Consider the following 12,761-nt stretch of genomic DNA (forward strand, 5'->3'; position numbering starts at 1 on the left):
ATTATAATTTACAAAAATAATAAAATGAACATATTCCAAGCATACACATGAATACAACAACAATGAGTTATCACAATCGAAATGCAGCAATGGGAAATCAAATTTCTTATAACAACCATCAAAACCAAAATAATATAAAGAATATAATATTATTTCACAAGCATTTCAACCACAGTTAGCAAAACACATAGTGTTTTTAAAACACAACGCAAGTGCCAGAATTGAGGATTCAAAAAAATCAATTTCTTTGATTGCATAATTTACTGTACTCTATGATAAAATTATAAATTGCGATCACAATGACCATAGACATTTGTTTCAAATCCCATAATAACATAATTCATGTGTAAATATATTCGTATGACAATGACCTCAGGGGGTTGGGCCAAAACCATTTTGGTTACAAACAAGGCCATAAACCATGTATAGTAAAAATACAGAGATAAGAGGGTAATGACACTATCATAAGCACCAATTAGTAAAGAAATTTCCCCCTTACCTCGAAATATATCTTCTTCCCAAATCCTCTATGTATCTCAATTGTTCACGTCTCTTCATGATAATGTTTTTTTTTAGTTTTCTTTTCTATGTATCTTTTCTTTTTAATTTTATTTTACGATACCCTTCTTTCTTTTTTCTCTCCCTTCCCATAATAATAATAATAATAATAATAATAATAATAATAATAATAATAGTAATAATAATAATAATAATAATAATAATAATAATGACCATAATAATTATAATAATAATAACTGTAATAATAATAATAATAATAATAATAATAATAACTGTAATAATAATAATAATAAACCATATTAGTTTCTGACTTTTCATTTTTTTGATTTCATACGACTAAAGAAATTCTAAAAATTAAATAAACCAATTAATTATCTCAACTAAATAATTATTTAACTTTAATAATAAAATAATATCACACCTTAAATAGTTATTTAAATAAATATTTAAATCAATTAAATACATATCTCAATAATTATTTAAAATCTTAAATTAATTTCTAAACTCCCCGTTCTCAAAACCAATCAACCCTATTAATTATAAAATTACCAAAATATCCTTAATCATCATAAATAGTTTATAACATCAATCAAATCACACAACAAATACAAAAACAATTAAAAATAACAAAATTTCTAAGTCGAGGTGTTACTCTGGGCATGAGTTCTCCTTTCCTATCACCCCACAGCAAAACGGGGTTGTGGAATGCAAGAACAGAACCCCCCAAGAGTTAGCTAGAGTCATGCTTCATGCCAAACATATTCCCTAACATTTCTAGGCTGAAGCATTGAATATTGCCTGTTATATTCATAATAGAGTCACCCTAATAACCGGTACCTCAACCACTCTTTATGCCAAGCCTCTACTCACATCCCATATCAAGTTGGAAGTATCAAAAGGTTGAAGTAATAAGGGTTACCTCAGTAATGACATAAATTGTGGCATGGATTCTTGACACAAGGAGAATTTACCTCAATACCTTCATTCATCCAACACCACTGAGTCGTGAACCTTTCACCAAAAATCAACTCACATCATGTGGTAGTCCCTACAAATCAAAGAGAATAATCAATACTCACAAAAAGATAGAAATTGGAAAAAAGATTCATAACAAAACTTCTCCTAGCTCACACGCTTTGGCTCACCCTCACAAGACCTCCATTATCTTTCCACAAAATCATGGATGTCATAATAATACCCCAACGATTTGATTGCACAAAAATAATAGCTTATCAAAATCTCACACGTATTCACACTCTCTCTCATAACCCATTAATGCCTTATAAACATAGTTATTGTTCCATTCACAAAAAGAGGAGAAAAGTCCTAAGGTTAGTCTGCAAAATTGTTCCCTTATCACCAATCCTAAAGCTCATTTTCCATTAACCTCTCAAACTCAGCATCATAGTTTGAGCAAGGTTGAGCTGTAAACCTACTCTAAAGTGTCTAACAGAAGAAGAAGGAGAAGAAATAAGAGCGGAAGAACAGAAAAGTAGAAAAATAAAAGGATTCAGAAGATATTTACCTCACCGGAGAGATCATCGGACTAGCTCCGATATGGTGAGTCTTCATTATTTCTCTAATTTTTTATCACTGTTATCTTCACTAGGTTAAGTTGAGCAAAAATCCCATGTTAATTTCGTGAAATCATTAACGTTGATGGTTTAATTTTGATTTAGGGTTTGAATTTGGATTGGTGATTTGTGGCTTTTCTGTTGTGATTTTGGGGATGGTGGTTTCAGATTTATGTGTAAAAGGAGATTTGACTTAGGATTTATGTGGTAGGATTTAAATTTTGTTAAGTTTAAGTTTAGATCGTGGTTGGGGGATGTCGATCTGGTCGTATATGGAGGATTTGGGGGGAATTGTTTTTGGATTTCGATTGAGGAGGAAAAGAATGAGGGGGGGGGGGGGGGGGGGGGGTTTAGGCTTTGGGATTCTGGGTGGTGTCTCGCCAGAGAAGAAGGCGTTTTCGCCGCCTCGGGCCGACAACCACCATCTTCTCTAGTAGGGTAGTATCGGAAAAGAGGAAGTGATGATGGCTTGTGTGTAGAAAGAGGTATGAAAGGTAGCAAAGAGAGAGACTTGGGGGTTGCAAATGAACTCTCTGTCTCTTTTGTTAAACTTTAAAGTGGTGATTGGTGGCCTTTTGCTAGTTGATACAGATGGAGGATTAGTCGCCACTTGTCTCCCATGCATGTCCCTTAGTGATCGCATGATGTCGCCGACTTATCAAGGTAGTATCATCACGCGGCGGATATCGAGTTAACATGGTTGACTGTGGTTTGAATCATCTAAGATACTTGGGCTTCTGACTTTGGGATGGGTGTTATGTTGCATATTCCCACCTTTTTTTTGTACTGCAGGAAACACCCTTTTGGGCCATTTGGGTTAGGGGAGGCCCAATTTTTTTTTTTTTAGTTTTCATTCATTTTCTTCCTTGTTTTTTTATCTTGATTTAGGTTTATTCAATTTAAAAATAAAATTGTCTTAATTGACTAACCAATGTTTTATTTAAGTAATTAGCGTCTTATTTAACAAATTGATGTCTTAGTTAATTTTGCTAAATCTTTTCATTACTATTTAAATTAATTTGTTATTTAACTATTTTGTGAAATATTGTTTGAATTGTTACCTTGCACTCGCTTGATTGATTTATTTGTATGGGTTCTCGTTTAAATTTAACCCCATGTTTTACTTTATTGATGATGCCAATTTTTTAAATCACTTTAAGCATAATGATTGCATTAAACCATTAAAATCACACAATTCTCGATTCAATATCGAGCCCCCATTTTCAAATACCTTTGTAAGTCGATCGCTTTTAGCATCACCATTAACCTACCATAGCTTACTCTTGGGCTTTCTTACAATGAGACCTATTTGGTTTTAATTAATCGATTAGATGATTAATTCACTAAATATAATCCAATTCATCCGCAAACACAAATTCAAAACCTCGATCCAACATCGAGTATTTTTATTAAAATCAAATTAAAATACCTAATCATAATTAAATGCCATTTTATTAGAGATGAAAAGGGGGATGGGTTTGAGCCTTCAACTCCTATCCTCGATTATTTGAATAGTAGTTCCCTTACTTGGTTAGTCAAACAATTTTCATTTCTCTAAAAACCTCCGAAACCAATTAAATCAAATCATTTTTGTAATAAACTAAACGAAAAGGGAGATGGTCTATAGCCTTCGATTCCTCTCCTCAAATCCTTGGATATGAGTTTCCTTACTCAGTCATTCGAGTATTTGTCATTTATCTAAAAAACATCAACCATACACAAACGTATTTTCATGATAACTTAGATGAAAAAGAAAGTGGCCTAGAGCCTTATATTCCCTCTCCCGAGTACTTGGGTACAAGGCCCTTTACTCGACCATCTGAGTATTCATCATCCACTCAAAACACCTTAATATTATCCAACCATTTTATGATTAAGGATGAAAAGGGAGATGGTCTAGAGCCTTCAATTCCTCTTCTCGACTATTTGGATACGAGTTGCCTTACTCGATTATCCGAGTAACTATCATCCAACAAAATATCTCAACACATCAAATTTATCTTTTCTCGCCCCCGTGCGATCGAAACCAATCAAACAAAACATTCAACATACTAAATCTAAATTATCACCCCCGTGTGACTAAAACTCTTTTCAGAAATAAAATTGTTCAATCCTTTCTAACGCACATAACAAACTAGTGCTTAAGCCTCCGTCGAGAGTAGACACACCAATGTTTAGCCTTTAGAATGCGATCTAAACAATTGTTCACTAAAAAACACCACTAAACCATAGTTCCCCAAACTACAAATGCTCTTATTTCCTTATTGCACTATAAGGATACGTAGGCACGAGATTGCGAGATCTTGGTGAACACACTAATAAAAAAAAACCCCTTTTCCCCCTTCAGAGGTTCCCATTCATTTTTCCTTTCAATCTTTTATTCACTCGAAGAAAAAAAAGATCTAGCTAACATTCAAATCGCAAATTAGACTAAAAGGTTCCCGTTGAGTACAACGGACGTGAGGGCTGCTAATACCTTCCTCTTGCATAATCGACTCCCGAACCCGAATATGGTTGCGATGACCATTATTCTATTTTCAAAGGTTTTATCAATATTTTCCGATTCCTTCATTGGAATGAATAAAGTTCGGTGGCGACTCTGTTCGAATCAATTTTTTTCGTGACCATCACGAGGAATCATATTTTTCGAGATGTGACAGTTATACTAACCCACTTTAACTTGTTCATATTGTACATTACTCTTTATAACTTGCTTATCCTAATCATTTAATCAAATCATTAACCTTTAGCCCTTGATTTGGTATAGTCTTCCTTTTGTCAAGCTATTGATAGATGGGCTTGGTGTTTTCATAACTTTCACTGTTACAAATCTGTTATAAGTTGATCATTTTGATCATCTTCAACACTTTGCATCAGTGATAAGTTATCCCATGATGACCCATATTTTGAATCTTTTGACCTAAGGATAGATAATCCTCAAGTGTTGGACTTGTACATACCATTAAGCACACTTAAACATTACTAACTTTGGTTACCATTAATCCTTGTTGTTATCATTATTACTTTGTTATTTACTTTTATGTTGTTACCTTGTAATTTATATTCAAGTACTCATCATCATCATTATATAAACTCATCATGCATGTTTATTATTTTCATTTATATTTATTGTCAACACTTGGACTTAGAGGATCTCATCATAGGACCTTTGCTTGGAGGACCTTTCCATACTTTGTGATACTTTGCCTTTGACTTTAGATTTCATCTGTAACTTGCATACATGTTGTAAGAATGGTATCATGGCACTATCTTAGAGAGACATGTTTATAAGACCATTATCCTTTATTTAGATTAGGTCACTCTTTCACACACTAGGCTTTCTCTTGGGCTACCTAACAATGAGACCATTTACTTTCTTGTTGGTTACTTTGTATATCTGTTACACTACCCAATTTCATAATCAAATAAACAAACCCTTGATCCAACGTCAAGCGACATTTCCTTAATCAAATTCAAAATACATTAAAACTACGATTAGTATTGTGTGCCACGATCCTTAAGTGGTGGAGAATGAGTAAGAATGGAGCTTTCCTACCCTTACTATGATTATTTTGGACACAAGACGCTTGACTTGTTTGTCTAGATTTTTCACCTTCCCCATAGACTTTAGTGCAATCTAATCACAAACTCTTTTTTCATAAACCCTTATTTAAGACAAAAACAATACAACCCATCAAATTCATTTTTGTTCCTTAGAGAACCACCCCGAAAACCCTTTTCTCAAAGGTAAAATCAACCAAGCACACAAATATTTTCTACTTCGAACTATAAAGCTCTAATTCCTCATCACTCGATGAGTAATACATAGGCAGAATAGCCACAATCCTTGGCGAGCCCAATAATAAAAAAACCAAAACCCTTTCTTCCACACCCATTTTATAAATAAGAATAAGTAGAAATAAGTAGATAAATACCCACATACACAGACAACTTAAATGGTTCCCATGGAGTACCATGGATGTAAGGGGTGCTGATACGTTCCCTTTGTGTAACCGACTTTCGAATCCAAGTCTCGGTTGCGAGACCGATTCTTTATCCGTATTTGTGCTTCCGATGTGCATCCTTTCTTTTCTTTTGAGGGTTTTATCGGTTATTTTCCCTCTCCTCTCTGATAGAGGAATCCAAATAAAATTTGGTGGTGACTCTTTTGCTTTTCCCTTTCCCTTTCCCTCTCCCTTTGAGAGTGGGGGCATTCTTTTGTTTAGTCTGTCCGTTTTTGTTACCCCCGATAGCGACACTAGGGAATTCAAAAACACGCGTTGGCGCAATGTGATTGGGTGGAATTTGAATCTTGGCGCCAAAGCGCATGTTGATTCATAACATCTTCAACCTTTAGCTCGATTTATGTAATCCATGAACTCGTGTTTTTAGCAACACCCAAGCATGGCATTAGCTTCGCAAACGTTCATCGTTCATGTCTTCCTGCATCAGAGCCATTGATTGGTTCTAAGTAGGGAGAATTTGCTCAAGAACACAAAGAACCCTAGTTTTTCAAAGTAAAATTAAATGATGGATATGTAAGATAAATTACGGGTAAGTGAGGGATTTTGATCAGTGGAGTGAGGTGAAGAGTGTGGTAACTTGTTTGCTCAGGAATTTTACTCGTAACTACCTTTCTAGTTGGAGATTTGAAGGTCCACAATGGTGGATTTGGAAATATGGTTCCAAGGTACTTCAAGCCAAGGCAGTGCTTTAGTTAGCTTTAGAAGGTGCCAATAAAGGATGATGGGTGAAGATTCGAAGTTAAAAGAGCTTGAATCGAAGAAATGATTAACTAGTTCTTTGAGGTATCGGGTTCAAATGGTTTCAGAGTTTATTTGGCTCTCCATGCTTTAAAATGAAGGCAAAAGCTTCCTCTATTTATAGGGAAAATGTTGGGCTTCAAGTACATGTGAAATGGATCTGAATTTGTGTGAATGAGATGGGAAAATCGTGATTTGCAATCCATGTGAGAACAAGGGTAAAAAGTGTGACTTGGGCATGAAACCTGGTCATTTTACATTCCATTCTATGCGTTTTGTCAAAACAAACAAGTTTTCACATGTGTGGTGGTCCCAAATTAAAGAATGACCTGTAATTGCAAAATCTGGCTTCATGCAAAACAAAGTTCATGACACCATGTTTGGGCTTGGGACAAATGAGTTTCCCTCGTGCGTTTCTTGATTTTATTTGTGATAAATTCTCATCTTGTGGTAATGAATTGAATGCAAAAAGAACCAACTAAAAATGATGGTTGAGGTGAAAATGGCAAGTGTTGAAAGTTAAGGTCGTAACATGCTTTCTAGGTCAGGCGTTTGGTTAAACAGTCTTGGCACATTTTGGGCATTTTGAGGTCCCAAGTTCAAGACACCATAACATTTGATTCCCTCGTGAATTTTGAGCCAAACTTGGGCCAGTTGATCTTTGACATAATCTTAACAAAATGCAAAAGGAATGGGATCAAAAGAGTACTTGAGCTGAAAATGGCATGGCTGCCAAGTAAAGGTTTTGACCTAGTTTGCCAACTTATCCCTTTCGAAAATTGAGGTCCTTAGAGGTTGAATTGGTGCTTGAGCCTTGAATTAAAGTTGTAGAGGAACTCACTAGGAATATTTTGCTCAACGAAGCTTGTCAATTGGTTGGAAATGAAGAAGTTATAGGCTTTGGACCAAAAGTGAACCATACTTGCAAATTAGGTCAACCCAACTTGTGCCCACTTGTGCAAACTTGAAGTTTTCTTACATCCCAAGCCAAAATGATGATGGAATGCACATACCTTGAAGAAATCTTGATTAGGTCTTGAATGCTCTTGAGTATAGCTTGAATAATGAGTGAAATGGCATGGAAATAAACACATGAACCACTCTTGAACCAATGAACAAAAACTTGCACACTCCTTGCCCAAAATGACCATTGTTTTGTCTTGATTTGTGGCATGATCACCTACATGAACAAAGGAAAAAACAAGTACCATCTCTTATGGTGCTTTGGGTTAGTTGATAAGTGAATTAAAATGAAAAGACCTAATGTTAAGATCAAACCAAGAATATGGCCATGCTTGTGGGCTAATGATCAAATGAAATGGTCATGATGATGCATGATATGATGTTATGTATGAAAATGAAACAAAGTGAAAGGTAGGGAAAATGAGGGTAAATTTTAGGGTATGACATCCATGTCCGACTATATCGATGCCTTGCCAAGACAACATGTACATCTAAACGCGACATACCCACAAATGAAGTAGCCACACATTATGCAAATTTCAAAGCTCATAAGCAATCCCTAGCTCTCCTTAGATCTCAGTCAGTTGGAAACAACGGTTGAAAAGAGCGTAATACAAAACCGAAAAGCACAATCATGTGAAAGGTAAAGATGTAAATAAAAATAAATGTTGTTTACACACGAGGCATAAAGCACGAAAAAATATATTACATGATCACCAATAAAAATAAAAATAAAGGGGAACAAAAAGACCCTCAAATATCAACGCAACGCTTGGCTATGAAGCACCCGGGCCACCTCTGGCGTCCTATTTAGGACCCCTTATGAAGTGATCCAATTGATCAGTAGTAACAGAAGGTCAAGACAAAGCTCTCGTGAATGATCCAACATTTGACCCCAAAACCTATACACGACATCCATAGCTTGCTGAAGTGATTCTTGAGATTTGTGCCATGCATAAACCACTTCCACCTCGAGACATCTCAAAGCATTGATTGGGCCATCCTTCTTCTGTTGAATAACTTTCCGATCCGCTTTGAACACCCGACAAACTTTTGATACATCTTTAGAAGCCTTTTTTCCAAGGTTTCTCTCCCTCATCAATAGAAGCATTCAACTACGTTATCTGATCAACCAAAGTGGACGAAAGACCATACTGATCCACGTCTTCCCACAAAGAGTCAGTAGATTGATAAGTGATTATTGCATTGTACTTTTAATTTATTTTCTTTCTGCTTTCTTGCATGTTTCCATTGTTTTAGTTCAGTTTTATGCACTTTTGTGTTCTTTTGGTGTTTTCGGGAAATAAGAGATTAATGGACCCAATTGGAGTGAAAAGGCCAATGATCACATGAAAAGGAGCCATTACCATACAAAATACATGTGGCTAACACGACCTAGCTGTGTCAGCTAACACAGGTCGTGTTAGCCTAATTTGTTGAGGCCATACAAAATAATCGGGGAAACACTGGTTGGCCATGTCCTCTGACACATATCGTGTTGTATAACACGGTCAAGTGACACACTCATGTTACACCTAACAACAGTTACAAATTCAATGGTTTTTAGGCATTTTTTATGACTTTTGAACACCTGACACCTCTCAAGACTTTATGTTAGTAGGTTTTAATGATTGAGCATAAAAATTATGGATGTTTATGGGTGATTAATGGATAGTTTTAGTATAAATAGTTATCTTGAGTTTGAGACTCAAGATCAATTATCACTTGTTACCACTACACACTTTCTACTTTTTCAGCTTTTATTCTTTACTCTCATTTGAATTCCTTAAAAAAATTGTTGTAATTCTCTGGTTTTCTTTTATTTAATTAAGTTTGCTTCAATTTATGTTATTTATATTGCTTTATTTTATCTACTTGCATGCTATGTCTTTCACTTATTTAATTGTCGTTAACCTCACCATGAGTGAGTAGTTTAAAAAGGATAATGGGTTGTGAGAGTCTATCTTATGATGAACCCCTAATTGATTTATCCGAATATGAATTACAAGAATCATATGTACTTTTATTTTAGAATCTGAGTTCTTAAAAATATTTGTTTCTGTTGTGAAAGCAAAGGAAACTCAAATATAATCATAGTCTGAAAGGATATGAATCGAAATTGGACCGTGGATTGCTAGATAATAGAGTAGCGAGGCATCCGTCGTGACAATGTGAGTTGCTCTCGATTGAGAAATCTCCTTAGTCGTGCAAGAAACATGTCTAGATGTGCATACCACAAAAGTGGGTTTTGCACATAGTTATCTACTTTTCTATAAATTACTTAGATATTCTCGTATTCAAATTCAATTAATCAATATGGTATGTCTTGATAGATAATCACAACCAAGTTTCCTATTTTATTTATATGTTAAATCTTATTTCAATTTGCACTAAATAGACCAAAAATGTGATTGCTTTAGCTAAACACCATTAGGATATAAATCGATACGCATACACATCTTCTTGTGGATTCGATCTTATTATAATACTTGTGGTCTTGCACACATTAAGTTTTGGCACCGTTATTAGGGAGATAGTTTGATATTAAATGTTTACTCCAACACATTCTAGACTAAATCACTCTTATTTTTTATGTTTTTATTTTATTCAATTTTGTATGCAAAGAACCCGTTCGGCTGAAACATGGTTGAAATGATTGACGAGATTGAGCATTTTCTACATGAAAGACGTCGTCTCTTAGATTTGCAGCAAATAGGTGAGGAGATAGATACCAAACCACTCAAAGACTACATGTTTCCCACTAATGAGGAACTACATAGGAAAATTGTACACCCGTCGATAACGGATGATAATTTTGAAGTTAAGCCTTCACTGATAGGTATGACCCAATAGGATCAGTTCTCACGATTACCTACAGAAAACTCAAATTTTCATCTGTCTATTTTTGTTGACAATTATTCCACTTTAAACACCAATGGTGTTGACAAAAATTCCATCCACCTTAGGTTGTTCTCCTTTTCACTACGAGATCGAGCCCGAGCTTTGCTCCAATATCTGCCTGCAAATTCAATGATCTGATGGCTCGAACTTAATGTTGCTTTCCTTGTGCGGTATTTTTCGCCAAGAAAGACTGCCAAGGTTAGAAACGAGATCCATAACTTTAGGCAAGAAAATAAGGAGTCTCTCTTTGACGTTTGGGAGCGATACAAAGACTTGTTAAGACATTTTCCATTCCATGGGTTAGATAAATGGTTGGTTATACACACCTTTTATAATCCTATCCTCTATTCTATGAGCATGACATTAGATGGGGCCACTTGTGGTACGCTTATGAACAGTTCGCAAGAAGTGTCTTATAAATTGATTAAAGATATGGAAAAGATTTGTGGGGAAATTCTCGAGATAAAAGTGCTAAACTCCCTCAAAAGGGCGGGCTTTATGAGGTTAGTCAGCTTGATCACATGAACACAAAGGTAGATATATTATACAAAAATCTTGAAAATTTCACAGTAGTCTCATTCACACCTACACCGGTAGCTGTTATAGCTCCTACCACCCCTTCGAGCCCCTTATGTGAGGTATGTGGGGTGAATGGACATTCCATTGGGGATTGTCAAATGATTTTGTGGGTGGAACCAACCATGACATTTCTAATTATGTCAATAATCAGAGAGGAAATCCTTATTGAAATACCTATAACACCGGGTGGAAAGACCGCCCCAACTTTTCTTATAAGAACAATAAGACTAAAAACGCCATGGGACAATATGGGTTCTGTCATACCCTTAAATTTTCCCTATCCATATCATCTTTTCAATCCTTAAACCCTTAGCATACATATCATATGCATATGCACTTAATGATCGCAATAATCCACAAGCCCAAGGCATGTGATTCATATGCAAAATCCTAAGATCCTATGGTCATGTTGAGGTATGCCCAAGCCACCTCAACCCTAATATCATCCTCAAGCATCCCAACAATTTTGAAGGACCATTCAAGACATCTCACTCAATCCCCAAGTCCAATTTGGATGGTGAGTCCCCTTGAAGAAACTTCAAGATTCATCTGGTCACTCAAGGACCAAACCCTAGCTCATGAACATCCTCTTCGCTTGAGCAATTCATGACTCACCGTGTATATTATCCATTTCATTGAGGATCCCTAAAATCCAAAGTTTGTTCACCCCCACGGCCTTTAAACATCGCAATTGGATCCCTACAACTCAAACCCTAATTCATCTGACCATGATTCTTGATGAAACTTGTGGCTCAAGTAACCCTAGTTAGGGGGCTTCGTGACCATTGAGCTTGATCATTTTTGTCCATCTAATCACCCTACAATTCATTCAACATCCTTTCATGTCCATTACAATCCAAATAAACCATTTAAACATCCATTCAATCCATATTGCAAGTAGTTGGTTCATACATGATTTTTCAACTTTCCATGACTTGATCCACCCACCAATTTGACCTAAAATCATTCTAAAAAGGTCCCAACTTCATTTACCATCATGATATGATCATTTGAGGTCAAAAAAATCCATCATTATGGCTTTAAAAATAAGAAATCAGAAAAACCCTAAAACTAGGTCATGTTGGTTGGTCACATTTTGGCAAGAATGGCCTATGGGAAGTTCCAAAGACCATAAATTTTTCATTTTTCAAGATTTTTAAATTCCAATTCAAGCCAAATGTCCTACCTAACTTCCTGTCCAACTTTGTTTCAAGGACCAAGACCTAATTCATTGAGTAAGGGGTTCAATTTTGCTATTGGCCAAGCTAGTCCAACATGCCTACCATGCCCTAAAATCATGTCATGACCACTACTTTGGCATGTTGCCATTTCCAAACTGTAGTGGTAAATTCATGACCATCAAACTATGGATAAGCTTGACGTCAATAAAACCAGAGTCACCACCGTGCTTTTATTGTTTCCAAAGGAAAAGGGAAAAGAACGAACAAAACCCAACGATAAG

General features: G+C 35.6%; 1 non-coding gene across 1 annotated transcript; it reads right to left on the reverse strand.

Moving 5' to 3' along the window:
* Positions 1-10,915: 10,915 nt before the first annotated feature.
* On the reverse strand, positions 10,916-11,022 carry LOC127077083 (small nucleolar RNA R71). The gene has a single exon (XR_007787068.1). It is a non-coding gene; the product is annotated as a small nucleolar RNA R71 (small nucleolar RNA).
* Positions 11,023-12,761: the final 1,739 nt, after the last annotated feature.

Source organism: Lathyrus oleraceus, chromosome 4, assembly GCF_024323335.1.
Source record: "Lathyrus oleraceus cultivar Zhongwan6 chromosome 4, CAAS_Psat_ZW6_1.0, whole genome shotgun sequence".
NCBI classification, from domain to species: Eukaryota; Viridiplantae; Streptophyta; class Magnoliopsida; order Fabales; family Fabaceae; genus Lathyrus; species Lathyrus oleraceus.